Source organism: Epargyreus clarus, unplaced genomic scaffold, assembly GCF_041222505.1.
Source record: "Epargyreus clarus isolate Ecla_fem2 unplaced genomic scaffold, WU_Ecla_fem_2.2 ptg000010l, whole genome shotgun sequence".
Taxonomy (NCBI): domain Eukaryota; kingdom Metazoa; phylum Arthropoda; class Insecta; order Lepidoptera; family Hesperiidae; genus Epargyreus; species Epargyreus clarus.
The window spans coordinates 800,070-815,969 of record NW_027332218.1 but is presented as its reverse complement, the minus strand read 5'-3'; the positions used below and the strand labels follow the sequence as shown (position 1 = coordinate 815,969).

Here is a 15,900-nt window from a genome sequence, read left to right as displayed (position 1 = left end):
GCAGGTGTAGTCAATTTGCTATGGCGACGCAATTCATTTCTATATTCAGAGTGGACTAGCAGTTTGGCGCGGACCATTGTATATTTCGCAATTTTTGTAATAGGAAATAGTATTTGCACCTGCACATAGCTTGAAATCATGTCATTTTGAAGGTACCCTTTGTGGTTCGTCTCCGGCACCAACGCTACACCTATTTCTGCCTCAGAACAGCATTGTTAAGCGCTGCTATGTTCTGGTTTGAAGGAGGTAAGAGAGACATAGTCATCAGAGGCGTTCCAACTTGTTCCTTAACGGTAGCAATGCATCTATAGTCGACCTTAGTACTCTAATCTTGTGTGGGGTTTACAGATTCCAGATGTCTATGGGCGGCAGTAGCCACTTACTTTTAGGTGGACTGCATGCTCATGTGCAACTTCAGGAAAGAAGGCTTCTTCGAGGTTCTACGAAGGGATTCTTCTACAATCCAACAAATTCAACTGTCGGCATGTTGTTATTAATGGATTGTAGTTTTATTTTTTTTGTCAAGTGTTATACGCGTTTTAAAAACGTATGACATAAATGACATGAATTGGTCACGAATTTCTACATTCCTTAACATATACCGGAAATAATAGGAGGCCGGTCAGGCAAGCTATTTTATAAGTACACCTTAATTTCAATTTCATTTCGTATAAACAAAGCATTTTCTTATAATATTTCAACGTCGATTTTTCTCTATTATGTGCTGATTTTCGAAAATAATTTTAACTATTTACTTACTTCCTTAACATTTAAAGTATATGCACATAAAACTTTATTAAAATCTGCTCACTGGCTGAAAGCGCAACAGACAGACAAGAGTTCCTCATATAAAAACCATTTATACACTCACATCCCTATACTAGGATTCCGTGTTGTGGAAACACCCACAAATACTAGTAAAAAGACACCCAAACCCAGGATATGCAAATTCATCATAAGTACAGACATCTGTTTCGCCGGGAATCGAACCTGGAACCCTTTGCGCGTCAGAGCGATATGGTGACCGCTCTGCCCAACGCGGGTCGTGGATATTTTCTTTATAATTTACTAGCTGACCCGGCAAACTTTGTACCGCCTCAAAATCTATTTATCAAAAATATTTCATATAAAATATAGCCTATGTTACTTGTGGATAATGTAGCTTTCGAATGGTGAAAGAATTTTTAAAATCGGTCCAGTAGTTTTTGAGCCTATTCATTACAATCAAACAAACAAACAAAGTTTTCCTCTTTATAATATTATATATTATAGTATAGATAATATTGATAATGGTTATACAGATGGAAATCCCATGTACGAGTATATGGAAAGTTATCGGAATAAACCCAAAGTGGGAGACATTTAACTGCTAATTTATATGCTAATTCGGTTTAACACGTTTTAACTTTAACCGAAGAGGTTAACCATTAGTTAGGAAAAGTAGAGTGGTTGTCATTAATGATAATAATAATGACATTAATGACAAATTTAATGCGTGAAAAGAAATTGGTTCTATCGTATATGTAAATCACTGATAAGTGGTATTTGGTGAAAATACTAGTTTTAACGTAGAAATGTTATAAATAGGAAAGTAGCGGTATTTTTGATGTTTTGCGCGTAAAATTTATTATCACTGCCTGCAGTGTAGCTGTTATGTTCTTTTAAATAAAATAATATATATAAAATAATATAAGTAAAAGCATTAAATCATAGCAGAGTAACTTTTTAAAATAACTAAATACATTACATTTTAATCATCAAAATTAAAAAAAAAACAAAAAAAAACTAAAAGAAAATATATATAAGCATATAAACATTTCTCTAATAAATCATAAACCTAAAACACTTTAATCACAGTATAAAAAATAGATAGAAAATAAAACACTTTTATTGATAAACAAAATCAACTTCTGTATTGTCGCATCTAGTCGCCTTAGATCAGTACATTGCTCATTACTAACCGCCTGATGCGTACAGTAGTCACAAAACTTTTTAGCATTTACCCACCTTATTAGTAACAATTGGAATGATGTAAATCTGTGTGCATTTAATAAGAGTTGTTTTTAATACTACTTATTCTTTATTCTTGTAATTCTTAATGAGAATAAAGTTTCTTAAACCATAAAGTGTGGTAAGGTAGAGACGTTTAGCGAGGCGTTCTAAGTTGGGTGATTGCTGCTACTTATACGATGATTACAAGTCATGCGCGGCAGTTGTCAATTAGAAAGAAAGAAAGAAAACATTTATTCCGGTAAACATCCTGTTACATTAAGGGTACATAGTACTTAATATATAAAACAAACAGACAAATATAAGATGACATAACAGGTGAGCAAAATAATTAAATGAGAGGATGGATACCGAAAAAGGCTTACACTCGGCCTGTGTCGCGGGAAACCGCGGCTGCTGGTTTTCGGTGAAACCCCGTATAATTTTTTTATTATTACCCCGTACTATTACGAAGCTAATACATGAGCGACACTTCATGTCGATTGTTTTGAGTGTTCCGTACCGAAAGAGTTAAAAACGGAACCCTATTATTAAGCCTCTGATTTGTGTCCGTTTGTCACAGGGACCTATCTCGGGAACAAGCATGGACAGAGACTTGAATTTTTCACAGATTTTGTATAATGACCGCCCTAACAAAAACATTTGAAATATTCAAAATAAATGGGGGTCGCCATACAAGAAACCGCTGTTTATCGTTTTTTTTTCGCTTTATTAGTTCAATTCAGTTTCATTTCAATTTTTAATAACACGTTAACTTCTATGGCTGCTATGATAATAAATACTGAAAATTTAAACAAATGAAAATTTGGTGGTACGGAACCATCCCTGTTCGAGTTCGACTCGTACTTGGCTAATTTTTCACATAAGTAACATATGAAAAATTGGCCAAACCTTACCAGGCGGGCTCTATATTGCAAAGTAAATAAAATGTAAATGTTTGCTTGTGCGTTCAGTAAAGCGGTGTGTGGGCGGGGTGCGGGCAGACGGAACCTGATTGACCAGTTGTTTATTGCTCGTTTGTCTCATAGCTGTTAGACAAAATTATATGATTACTTGATTATTTGGACATATTATGTACTCTTTATGTATGATTGATTTAATGTTTGTTTTGTTTTTATCAGCAATTGGACGCGTATAGATATTTTTTTAGTAATCTTTCACTAATATAGTACTAATCATTATTTTTATCCAATTGCGGATACTCGTTTTTTTAATATAGGATTAGCAAACGAGCATGCAGTCCACCTGATAATAAGCGGCTTTCGCCACCCATGGACTTCTTTAATCAACCCCAGATAGGATTAGATTCCAATCAGAGGTCAGCCATAGATGCGCCGCTACCCCTGAAGAGTAAGCTGAAATGCCTTTGAAATTATGTCTCCCTTACCACACCCGTCAAACCAGAACACAGCAGCGCTAAACACTGCTGTTGTTAGGCCGAAATAGGTGATATCAAACCTAATACTTAATAAGATAACTAAAAATAAGTCGTTTTAATGGAATACAAAATTGCTATCGATTGGACTATGCGGGCGCTGTAGGGCTGTCGATTTCCAACTCCGAGAAAAACACAGAAAAGTAATTAATAGTATTCATTATAATTATTTATTCATTTATAGTTATTCATTATTTACATTTATAGTTATTTATAGTTATTCATTATAATTTTAAACAAATGCAATTTATGGATGTAATCCAGATAAAACCTTATGTGTTTCAACTCCAGCGGCACCTCCGTCACACCTAGTAACAGCGGTGTTGAGCGTTACTCTGTTCCTGTTCGAAGGGTGGGAAAGGAGACATAGTTTTCCGAGGTTGCAGCTTAGTCAGGAGTAGCTGCGCACCTGTGACCGACCTCAGCTAGAAGTCTAATCTTATCTGGGATTGATTACATATGTCCACAATAGCTTACCATCAAATGCACTGCATGCTCTTTAGCTACTTCAATATTATAAAAAAAGGGTTGTACCAAATGATAGTGACAACCCTATTGAAGTATTACTGTCGGTAAACTTGTAACTCCTAACCGTATCTTAGCGAGGCACATCTCGCTTTGTGGAAGCCGCCAATATTATCACCGTCTTATCAACACACAGATTTAGCTATCTTAACTGGCTTGCTAATTAAAAGATTTCAGGCCTAGGGTTTCTATAAAATTAAGACACACACACATACAAAAAGACACAATATTTACTATGTTAAGGTCGCTATCTTTTAAAATAAATAAAATTGAAGTCTGTTTTATCAAAGTAACAGGTAAAAGCAATAAAACAGATAACTATTAAAATAAATATTTAAAAAATGGTCTTTCTGTTAGTTCGTTCCAGTTAATATTGGAAACGGCTAGACCTATTTTGATGGGACTTTCAGCGGAAGTAAGCTCATGTTTTATGGAGTTATAACTTGGCTGCTTTTGTTAGAAAATAATTAGGATCCCGCACAATAAAACTTAACCCTACAAAATCTCCTGAGGATTTACACTTAAACGAGGGTAAAACCGCGGGGCACAGCTCGTTCAAAATAAAACTAATGATTAACTTTTGTTTCAGGTTTCCCGTTAACAATAACTTAAATACAGTGAACAGTGATTAACGACGTTAAGTAAAATGTGATACAAATACATAGATATAGTGAGTGTGTGTGCGTGAGGATGGTGGACATCTGACCCGCTTTGCTGTTTACTTGGTAAGTTTAATTATTATTTTGTGTAATTTTATCATGATATTGTAGGTGGCTGTAACCCATTATAAATTCTACTAGCAAGTAAGGGTGTCCCCTTATATATGCTACTTCAATGTAGAGGATGAATACGGAGAGGGTCTGGGGCTAACTCCTGTAATATATTGAAGGTAGTAGAACTCTTTTTGGTTTGACCCCGGAGACACCATCGCCACATCTATTTCTGAATAATAACAACAGAGTTACGCGTGCTGTGTTCCGCTTTGAAGTGACACATAGTTATCCACAGTTCCAACTAACTACCAGGAATTGCAATGCATTTGTAGCCAACCTCAGGTAGGAATCCAGATGTCCATAGGTGGTACACTAAGTTCTTTCCGGCGAATTAATCCATACATAGGCATGTGTTTAAACGCCTTTGAATCCATCAATTGTTAAAACAGCTTAAAAATCCATTTGGTAGTATTTGACTATATCGCATTCAGACAGAGAGAGACGACGTAGAAGTCTATTTCTTAATATTTATAGATATCTGTTGTGGAAAATATCTTATTCTTGTAAACTAAAGTCGATATTTGTCAAAGAAATCGCTGTGACAATGTTAATAAAATGGAAATCACAGAAATAAAAGGCGTCCCACAGACCTAAAGATTATCACTATTAACCCACTTTTCTTATTATTTATGAAATATTGGTAAACTTACGAGTTACAACACTACTTTGGTGTCATTTTTCAACATTCCTAATCTCCTATGGTATTTTTAAACGCATTTTTATACCAGTTTTATAATATTTTTATTTTTTAACGAATTAATAAAATTAATAAACGAATTAATAAATGTCTTCTTAGTTTCGGCACAAATAAGTTTTTATTTTGTGGTTTCGGTCTGTTAATTCATAAACGACAATATTTTAACCAATCACTGAATGTACCCCGAGAAGTTCTAAACTCCTGAAATCCTGAAAAGTTCTAGATTTTGAACTGTGTATTAAATCGAAATTTGAAAAAGAGTTTGGAAGATTCCAAACATTACGTGTTATTATTAAGTTAGGATTAAAACTACTTCGCAACAATCCGCTACAAATATGTATGATGGTATATCCTTTAAATCATGCAGTATGTACCACCCTTCCTCCCATAAAGGATGCGTGCAGATGCAAAAGGTTATATAATATTAATATATAATATTAACTATTACGTCTTATAACATTGTACGGTAAAATCGCGCTTAAAGTTTAACGCCAGGAACCTTAAAACGTTTTTTTAAAGAAGCTTCTGGAATATTTCAAACCTTGACCGACTTGGAACTTAGTCACTGTCATATTCAACTTACTAACCATTTACAATCAGCTTCAACTCTGGAACATTCCAAACCTTGACCGAACCGAACCACCGAACCTGTCATATTCAACCCACTAATACAATAATTGGCTAAGTCCGAGTCGAACTCGCACACGGAGGGTTCCATACCACACACATTTTCATATTTTTTAATTTTTAGTTTTTTTTTTTATATATTTGAGCCTAACGATAAAGCAGACCTGATGGAAAGTAGTTAACGTCGCCTATGGACATTTGCAACACCAGAGGAGTCGCCAACGCATCGCCGGCTTTGAAGAAGAGCTCTTTTTGCATCTTTCTTGAAGATTATTTTTATTTGTTATTATAGCAGCCAGTGAAGTAAATACATTGTGAAATTTGAACTGCCTACATATTACGGTACAATAGAAAACGTCGAGAAATAGCTCTCTTTTCTTGTATGGTTATTTTTTGTTTTTATAGCGACCGTTTATGCATTCTCTATAAAAAAGTCAAGTGTCTACCTATTATGGTTCCAGAGTCTATCTCTGACAGCACTGTGACAGACGGACAGACGGATAGACGAACAGATGGACAGACAGCGAAGTATTAGTAATAGGCACCACCGTCACACCTATTTCTGCCTAATAACAGCAGTGTTAGGCGCTGCTGTGTTCCGTTTTGAAGGGTGTGGTAAGGGAGACATACTTTTCCGAGGCGTTCCAGCTTAGCCCTCAGGGGTAGCGGCGCATCTGTGGCCGACCTCAGGTAGGAATATCTAATCCTATCTGGGGTTGATTACAGATTTCCATGGGTGGTAGTAGCCACTTACCATCAGGTGGACTGCATGCTCGTCTGCTACTTCTATATTATAAAAATAAAAATAGGGTTCCGTTTTTACCCCTTGGGTACGGAACCTTAAATACTTACCAAAACCGCTGCTGATAATCCGAAATGGATGGCACATTGACATAACAATTTGTAAGTGCTTTCACTGTCCACGCAGCTGCGCGGTTGACATTGACCTGGATACGAGATGGCATAGTACCGTGGTGCAATGAGGTTTATTATTTTAATTTGTTTCCGCTTTATATTTATTATTATTGTTTTGTTGTTGTTTTTTTGTGATATTGAAGCAGATGAGCATGTAGATTACCTGATGGTGAGGTGAGGTGTGACGCCCATGAAAATCTGTAATCAATCCTAGATAAGTTGAGGTTTCTGCCTGAGGCCACAGGTGCGCCGCTACCCTTGATAACTAAGATGGACGGTCTCGGAAAAGTAAGTCTCTCTTACTTTACTCCACACCCTTCAAACCAAAACACAGTTCAATTTGTTCGATTCAATTTGGCTTTTATTATTATTACTGGAGCCATTTAGCATGCAGTCCATAGACGATTCCTTCAGCACTCTAAAATTGTACTTTTTGACACAGTTGGATAAAGTAAAAATAGAATTGGGTAAATTCGACATTGACCTGCGTGTGGACTCTGAACGTGTTCGGTGACCGCCCAGCTGGTCATTGGTTGCACATTGGTGGCACTTAGAGCTCGTTTGTTCAGTCGTGGACAAGGCATAGGCTGAAGCGGTTTTGCGGGAATAAGGGGGAATTAAAAATCTTTTTATTATTCTTACTATATGCTGTACATGTATAGCAGTTATATATAGTGCTAGAAAAAGCAACTATCCAAAGTACGGGAGCATGAAAAAATTTTAGCCAATAAAGGGTTACCCATCCAACGACCTACTTCGCCTGAATTTTTTTTGCATCGTAGACCAAAATAAAATAAAAATGTGCTAGTCCTAATTAAATAAATAAACAGTAAAGGCAGCATTTTAACTAATATTAAAAAAGGGGATGTGAGTTTGTGTTTCATACGCTTTCACGCCTTAACTAAGTAGCCGATTGTCATGAAATTTGGTGCACATTTTGTCAGGGGCTTTGAAAAGGTCATAGGGTACTTTTTATCCCGAAAAAAAAAATTCGTGAGGCATAGATGAAAAGTACTGGTCGCGAGTGACGCCTCAGTTAAATGTTAATTGTTAATAAGAAAATTATTTTCGCTTATCACTTAGTCCAACCAGTAAACAATTTACTAATCGATGGAGAAACATCTGTCACATACAAATTGAGTTGGCGAGGACGCGCGCCGCCTCACAATATTCTATACGACTTGCTTTATGGAAACCTTGCAGATACGCAGTTTGCTACGTGATCTGATCTGAATTTATCAAGGATTTAAGAGTGACTAGCTTCTATGCGAAATTATGATTTAAAAAAAATCGCTGGACGTACATAAAAAGAAAAGAAAAAGCAAATACGCGTCGAATAGATAACCTATCTTCCGTGGGAAGTCGGTTAAAAAGGAGTTTCTGTATTCAAACGCCAATCATGTATTATATGTAAGAATGTATGTATGTATGTATGTAAAGTTGACCAATATTAGCGCCAACTTAGAACTATGTACTAAACCAACATTTATTTAAATTATTTTTTATTTTGTATCGTCATAGAAGTCAGTTATATATTTTTGTTAAAATTTTTAATTATAGAATTATGATGAAAAAAAAACAGACTACTCATAAGGATTTAAGGGTGACTACCATCTATGCAAAATAACGATTTCTTTAGGCATTTCTGCCACTTCTACATCACCTAGAAATGTTTTATGAAAACAAAAAAACCGACTGTATAAAAAATATAGCCTATGTCACTCACAATTTAGTCGAATCCACCGAATGACATCTCATGTGTTAATATCTATTAAACCGTTTGCGTTACAGAGCGTGCCAAAGAATGAGACATATATACCTACATACACACGTACATACGTATAGATATATACATCTCGAAAAACATTCTTCTTCAGCCCGTTGTCACCCACTGCTGGATGTAGGCCTTCTCACTAGACTTCCACAAGTCCCGATCTCGCGCTGTCCTCATCCAGCCTCTTCCCATCACTCGCATCGTCGGTCCATCTGGCTGGTGTCTGCCGACGTTTCTGTGGCCCGTCCGTGGTCTCCATTCTGTGACCTTGAGAGTCCTTTCCACCGGTAGACGGCTTAGAAGACATTACCCTCCGCGGTCGTGTAAAAAACCTAAATATCGCGATTGCGTGTTCAAAATTAATTGCAAATGAATCTTTTGATTTGTTTCGATTTAAATAGGCATTGCGTTTGTTATACTGTTGATTGGTTATTAAAGCCCATGAACCTATAACTAATTGTAAATTACCTCAGGGTCCGTACTTTATACACGAACAATGTATAGCGTGAAGTAATTTTTGAGTTTCGGTCGTAGGAAGTGGATCCCAGCTAACTTACATAGGTATAATCCGCGCCAAACTGCTAGTCCGCTCTGAAGTTGTTGCGAGCAGGTGTAGTCATACAATTTGCTATGGCGCGACTCATTTCTATATTCAGAGCGGACTAGCAGTTTTGCGGATTATATGAGGCCTTAATCCTCAGGAGTGACAACGCCAACCCCTATGTCGCCAATTTATTATATATATGGCAGTGACCAATTACCATCAGGTGGAATGCGTGCTAGCTTGCTATTTTTATCCCAAAAAAATGAGAATTTCCGACCCACTACGGATATCCATCTTGAATGGCTTTTAACAAATAATGAACCAATTGACAGTTAAGGAATACTGTGGCTTTTAAGCTCGTCTCAAAAATTGATTTAACACGACGGTGGAATAGCGGAAAGTTTCGGTTGGAACTTATTGTTAAATATTATAATACTAGTTATATAATGAGTGTTATTATAAGAAAATAATTACCTACTTTTTCATTTATCTACTCAATTAGTAGGATAATTAACATTAACTTCAAGTAACTGTTTAATAAAAACGCATAAAATCATAACCGTTGTAAATTTACACTTTTTTAATTGCCAACATATTTTACCTTACCTTACAAGTGACGTCATCGCCCAAACTGGACCCCGGAACTGTAGCCACCCTGAGGCTCCGAAGTAGGCAGTAACCTTCCGAACATCTGTTGAGGGGAATGTTAAGGTGGGTTTTCGCAAGCGCTGTATATGGTGAAGCGGGTCATTGCTAGCCGAACTCGACCTTAAGCGCACATGCGTTACGTGGCTGCGTTGCTAGGGTTGCTACTTACGTGTATTGGAATTAAGTTAATGCTTGCGGTTAGAGTGTAATGGTTTTGTGGTAGAAACATTTGTGGTTCGACTCCGGTGAAACGATTGCCATTTTTGTGCATAATAATAGCATTATTAAGTGTGCTGTGTTCTGGTTTGGAGGGTGTGGTAGGGAAGACATACTTTTCCGAAGCGTTTCAATTTAGTCCTCAAGGGTAGCAACGCATCTTTATCCAATCTCAGGAAGATATTTAATATGATCCAGGCTTGATTTCAGATATCGATGGACGTGAGGTGTCACTTACCATCAGTTAAACTGCGTGCCTGTTAGTTACTTCAATATTATATGAAAAATCGCCATGTAAGGAAAATTCACAATCCACTCTCAAATTAAAAATATTTTTCGGAATATCAAATATCCCATACGAATGATTAGCAAAAAATCACTGTATGGATAGTTCGAAATTAATATTTATTAAGATATTTACGGTACTCTTATGAAAAAAAGCTTGTTTAAATAAGTAAAGGAACTTTTGGTAATTTCAAGTCGTATACAATAATTGTATATAATTTTGTCCGCAAGTGCCCTACGAGTGGCGCCTGGTCGCACGCACTCCCACCGATTTAGCGTCTTACTTATTTTTCGATACTTGCTCTTTTTCTGTTTGTCTGTCTCAATGTTGCTAACCACTTCACTGTTTTCATACATTTTCTAACACTGAATACAAAGTAATGGTTATACACTTTAATTTGGCATATTCGGCATATTATTCTCTTACTGAGATACTGTGATGGGTGTTATAAATACCCAGAACACTTATAAAAATGTATTTTTTTTGCGTCAGAATCGAACCTGGACCCGTCTTGGTAAGTACGATGACCTTAAACCACATGAGTTAATTTGATTAAACATAAGATCGGCAAAAGTAGTGTTGCTATCGCTAAGGACTAAGATAGAAGGCTTCCTATCAGCATTTCAATTTTATCTGACTATTCGAACCTTTTGGTTTAGCGTTTAACACTTCTGTTATACGGTAGAATAGAAAGACATGAGGTACAATTTTTGGTCACATTCTCGTAGAATTCCAATTCTATCTAGGTACACGCTTGAGTTCTTTGAAAACAGAAGTCTAGAAAACGTGTAAATTCTATAATATGATTCAGAGTGAGATTAAGCTCTCTCGTGTTGGATAAAGCCAAGCAGTGGGGCGATAAGAGGTTAATGACGAAGATTTAAACAATACAGTAGACAGACAGAAAGCGGGAGTAGTTACTGCCGCCCTTGGACATCTGTAATCAACCGAAATACAATAAGATTCCTACCGGAGGTCGGTTACAACTGAGGACTAAGCTGGAACGCCTCGGAAAAGTGTGCCTCCCTTTAAGAGTCTAAAAACATATTACAAATATAGGCGCGAAAAATATAACTATTCCTTGCAATTACAGTCACAAAAACAATAAAACATTACATATGGCAACTATTTTTGTATTGTCCTCATTACAATGCAAATTCTGTTATGATCCAAGCTGGTCTTCGTGAGAAATGCTGCCCACCTTGACCTCACGACGATGAGTAACTGAACCGAATTACTTACATATTGACCTCAAACGCATTGTTTAAGGAAAATGTATTGTTATTATTATAATTGTAATGATGCTAAAAATAGAAATTGTCATTTTACTTTTTCTGTGAAAAATTACGTGATGTTTTTTTTTATTTAACAAAAGATACATTTTAAATGAAGAACTTTGGTTTCATCCCGGCACCACCACATATTTTTAATGTTGCTGTGTTTTACTTTGGAAGGTATGATAAGGGTTTGATACTTATCCGATGTGATCCAACTTAGTCCTTAGGCAATCCTCAGTACTTTGTTTGTTTGAATTTGTAGACATCAGGTAGGAATCTAATCTCTGCCAGGAGTTGCTTACAGACATCCATGGGAGTCAGTAGCTACTTATCCGATGGACTGCGTTTGCCATTGCCATTGCCATCGATGTCTCGTTTAATACTTCAATATTATAAATCTAGTAATTATTATAAAAACAAAAACACGACTGCTAAAAAAGCCTATGTTACTCCCAGAATTTCGACAAAAATTCTGCAAGCCGTTTGAGCTGGAGGGCATGCCAAAGAATGAAACATACATACGCTCGAAAAACATTACATTCCACCATAGATATACTACTAATAAAGACGGCTTCCACAGATGAGTAAAATACCTCTGAGACATAACTTTAAAGGTTGCATCATGGTACATAAAATTACCCTGACCTATTTAAAATCAGTTATTGTTATGACTTGCACTCTACCCAGCTCTACACTAAACTAACAGTTTTAACATCATAGGCGAATACGTCAGCTCGGTTCATATTACGAACGTGAGCTGATACGCGTGTCGGGTTCCCGTGACGTCAGCTCTGAGCTCGCCTTGTATGCAGATGTATTTATCGTATTTGGGTAATTGGAATATGATACGACCTCAGTTATTAATTTGATCTTATCTTGGGTTGATTACAGACACCCAGGGGCGATAGAATCCACTTACTTACCAGATGGACTGTAGTTAGGGGTTCAATCATGAGGATGCACATATAATTGCCGCGACCTATTTGGAAACATTTTTTTACTCTATCCAACTCTATACTACACTGAATTGGTACCACAGGCGACTCCGTCAGTTCGGTTTATATTATAAACGTGAGCTGATACGCGTGTCGGCTTCCCGTGACGTCAGTTCTGAGCTCGCCCTGTTTAGATGTTTATCGTATTTGGCGTTACACATAATTCTGCCTAATAAGTGTCAACCGCCAATATTTTTTCAGATTTGAAGGGTGTGGCGCTTCCAAGGCGCTTCAACTTAGTCTTCAGGGGTGACAACACATCTGTCTTACCTGAGGTTGATTATAGACGTCAGTCACTTACTTATCTATACTAATCTATACTAATATTATAAAGAGGAAAACTTTGTTTGTTTGTTTGATTGTAATTAATAGGCTCAAAAACCACTGGCCCGATTTTAAAAATTCTTTCATCATTCGAAAGCTACATTATCCACGAGTAACATAGGCTATATTTTATATGAAATATATTTGATAAATAGATTTTCAGGCGGTACAAAGTTTTCCGGGTCAGCTAGTATATTATAATAAGCCTCCCCTGAGATATAAGTACGGGTTGCATCATGGGCTTGCACATAGGATTCCCCTGACCTATTTCAAATCAGTTGTGATCATTCTCCAAGCAACTACACTACATTGATGAACAGTTATGGTATCACAGGCGACTACGTCAGCTCGGTTTATATTACGAACGTGAGCTGATACGCGTGTCGGGTTCCCGCGACGTCAGCTCTGAGCTCGCCGTGTTTAGGAGATCTGTTTATCGTATTTGGGTACTTGGAATATGATACAGGAATAATAAGGACTCCATTCATTTTATTGATTGATGTTAAATGGTAAGTGTACCAGGTGGATGCATGCTTGTCAGATAAGATTAGATTCCTACCTGAGGTCGACCGCAGATGCGCCGCTACCTCTTAGGACTAAGGTGGTATGCCTAGGGAAGTAAGTCTCCCTCACGACACACATGATAGCTTCATATCTAAGTCAGCAAATATTATAAATATCCCTTTCACCAAAGTTGAATTAGGAACTTCACTGTGAAAATTTATGATACCTCATCGGTAGAATCTAAAGAATGATTCTACCTTGTAGCATCTTTCAAAAAATTAATATGATTAATTTCATTAAAATTAGTTCTGGTTGGATATTAAAGATTGGATTGAGTCATATCTTTTTTGTGAAATTACGTATAATACCTGTACCCTTAGTATGAGTTTTTACGTTTTTACAAAAAAAAAAACAACTGTTTTTGTATTTGTTTACGTATTTCCCATACATTTCCAATAAGTTCTAATACAGTCCGCTAGGGGCGCTGATTGGAAATGTATGGACAAATACGTAACCAAATACAAAAAATCATTTGTGTTAAAACCCATACTAAGGGTACTGTATATTAATCATTACTCTATAACTAACTATAAAATTATTACTCTGTAGTCTGTGCTTGCATGTCTATGGTCATGGAATTTATGAGTCAACGTAACCCAGCCCACACTACGATGCTTAATTGTGACTAAAAATAGCCACCAAGTTGGTGCTTCGGAGAAACATGACAAATGCTCCATTGATCGTCGTGGAGTAGCTTGATGACGTCACTGGTGGTCACGGTGGTCACCATTCAACTTGAGTGGTTGTAACTGGGGTTTTGATTTTAGTCAGAAACACTTGAGTAAGCGTAAAATAGTTCAGTGTTGCTTGTTGTGTGTGTGTTTTTGAGCTGTGTTAAAAAAATAAAAATAATGTAATTGAGAACTTCTCCTTTTTTGAAGTCTGTTTAAAATTTAAAACGCCACGGATTATTACAAGATAGGAAGTTGGTTAAAAAGTGAAAACGACACGGATTTTTATAAGGAAGGGGTAAGTTTAAAGGTGGTAGAACCCTTTGAGGTTCGGCTCCGGCGGCACCACCGCCACACCTATTTCTGCCTAATAACAGCAGTGTTTTGAAGGGTGTGGTAAGGGAGACATACTTTTCCGAGGCGTTCCAGCTTAGTCCTCAGGGGTAGCGGCGCATCTGTTGCCGATCTCAGGTAGGAATTTCTGGTCCTATCTGGGGTTGATTACAGATATCCATGGGCGGCAGTAGCCACTAACCATCAGGTGGACTGCATGCTCGTCTGATACTCCCATATTACAAAAAAAATAATAATAATAAGGAAACATAAATGTGAATTGATACAAAGTGTAATGTGTATATGAGGAAAAAAATATGTTATTGTGAACGATTGCGAACTAAGAAATGCCTAAAACTTCGGCAAAGTTCAAAGGGCAGTTGTAATTTTGATAATATTTAGTATAAAGTAGTATAGTAGAAAGTATTTTGTACTTTTAGTTAATAAATTGGTTTATATTTCATTTTACTATCATAAATAAATACTAAACTAAATAGATTAGCGAAAAATACATACGTTATCATACTAATCCTTAACTCATTCTTCGATATTATGACCATTAGTATGAAATGTTATCGGTTGGCAACTAAGTTCCCGCCGTTTTTATTTCTGTAATATAAATAGATACCTGACTAAACAAAGTATTATTTTATGTTGTTTACAACTTCTTTCCAACGTTCAATATTAATTGTATTTCAAACAATCACATCACACTATCTGTTTATGTGTTATCATCTGGTACCTGCACTTAATAATCAATACAACGTATTAAATTCTGATAAGGATTTCGATTTTGTTGCAATCGTCAGGATATATACAATGCGTATAATATATTATATAATACATGCGTCAAAGATAATAGTCTCACTGCTGGGTACTGATGTTTGCGCATTATTAGGCTAAGTCTAGATCCAGAAATCTGCTCCAACAGATCCTTCCAAGATTGGTTGAGGAATGTGGGGATAGAGGACAGTCAGTGTCGGATAAATTCCAAGGGTTGAAAGGTTTAACATCAGTTCTATAAAAATCGGGACCAAAGGCATGCCCTCTGAATTAAGGAAGCATAACCACTAATGGTCACCCATCCAATTCTTGCCCGCGACCGATGAAGCTTAATGCTGTGGTTTATGTTATACACGATCTAAAATCACGTGCTTATTTTTATTTTGTTAAAAATTTCTAAGGTTTTAAAAACTAGCTAAAACTTTTAAGGTAAAACAGTAGTACTAACATGGTTCAATTTTAACGGAACCCACACATAACGCGTTAATAAACAGCTATAAAAT

General features: G+C 36.5%; 1 protein-coding gene across 1 annotated transcript in view; it reads left to right on the top strand.

The window, feature by feature from the left end:
- Positions 1 to 15,900, top strand: part of form3 (FH2 domain-containing protein formin 3) — a 116,261-nt gene that overhangs the window by 12,056 nt on the left and 88,305 nt on the right. Inside the window, exon 2 of the mRNA XM_073076980.1 lies at positions 4,560 to 4,695. The gene's annotated coding sequence lies outside the window, so the exon portion shown is untranslated. The remainder of the gene's footprint in view (positions 1 to 4,559; positions 4,696 to 15,900) is intronic.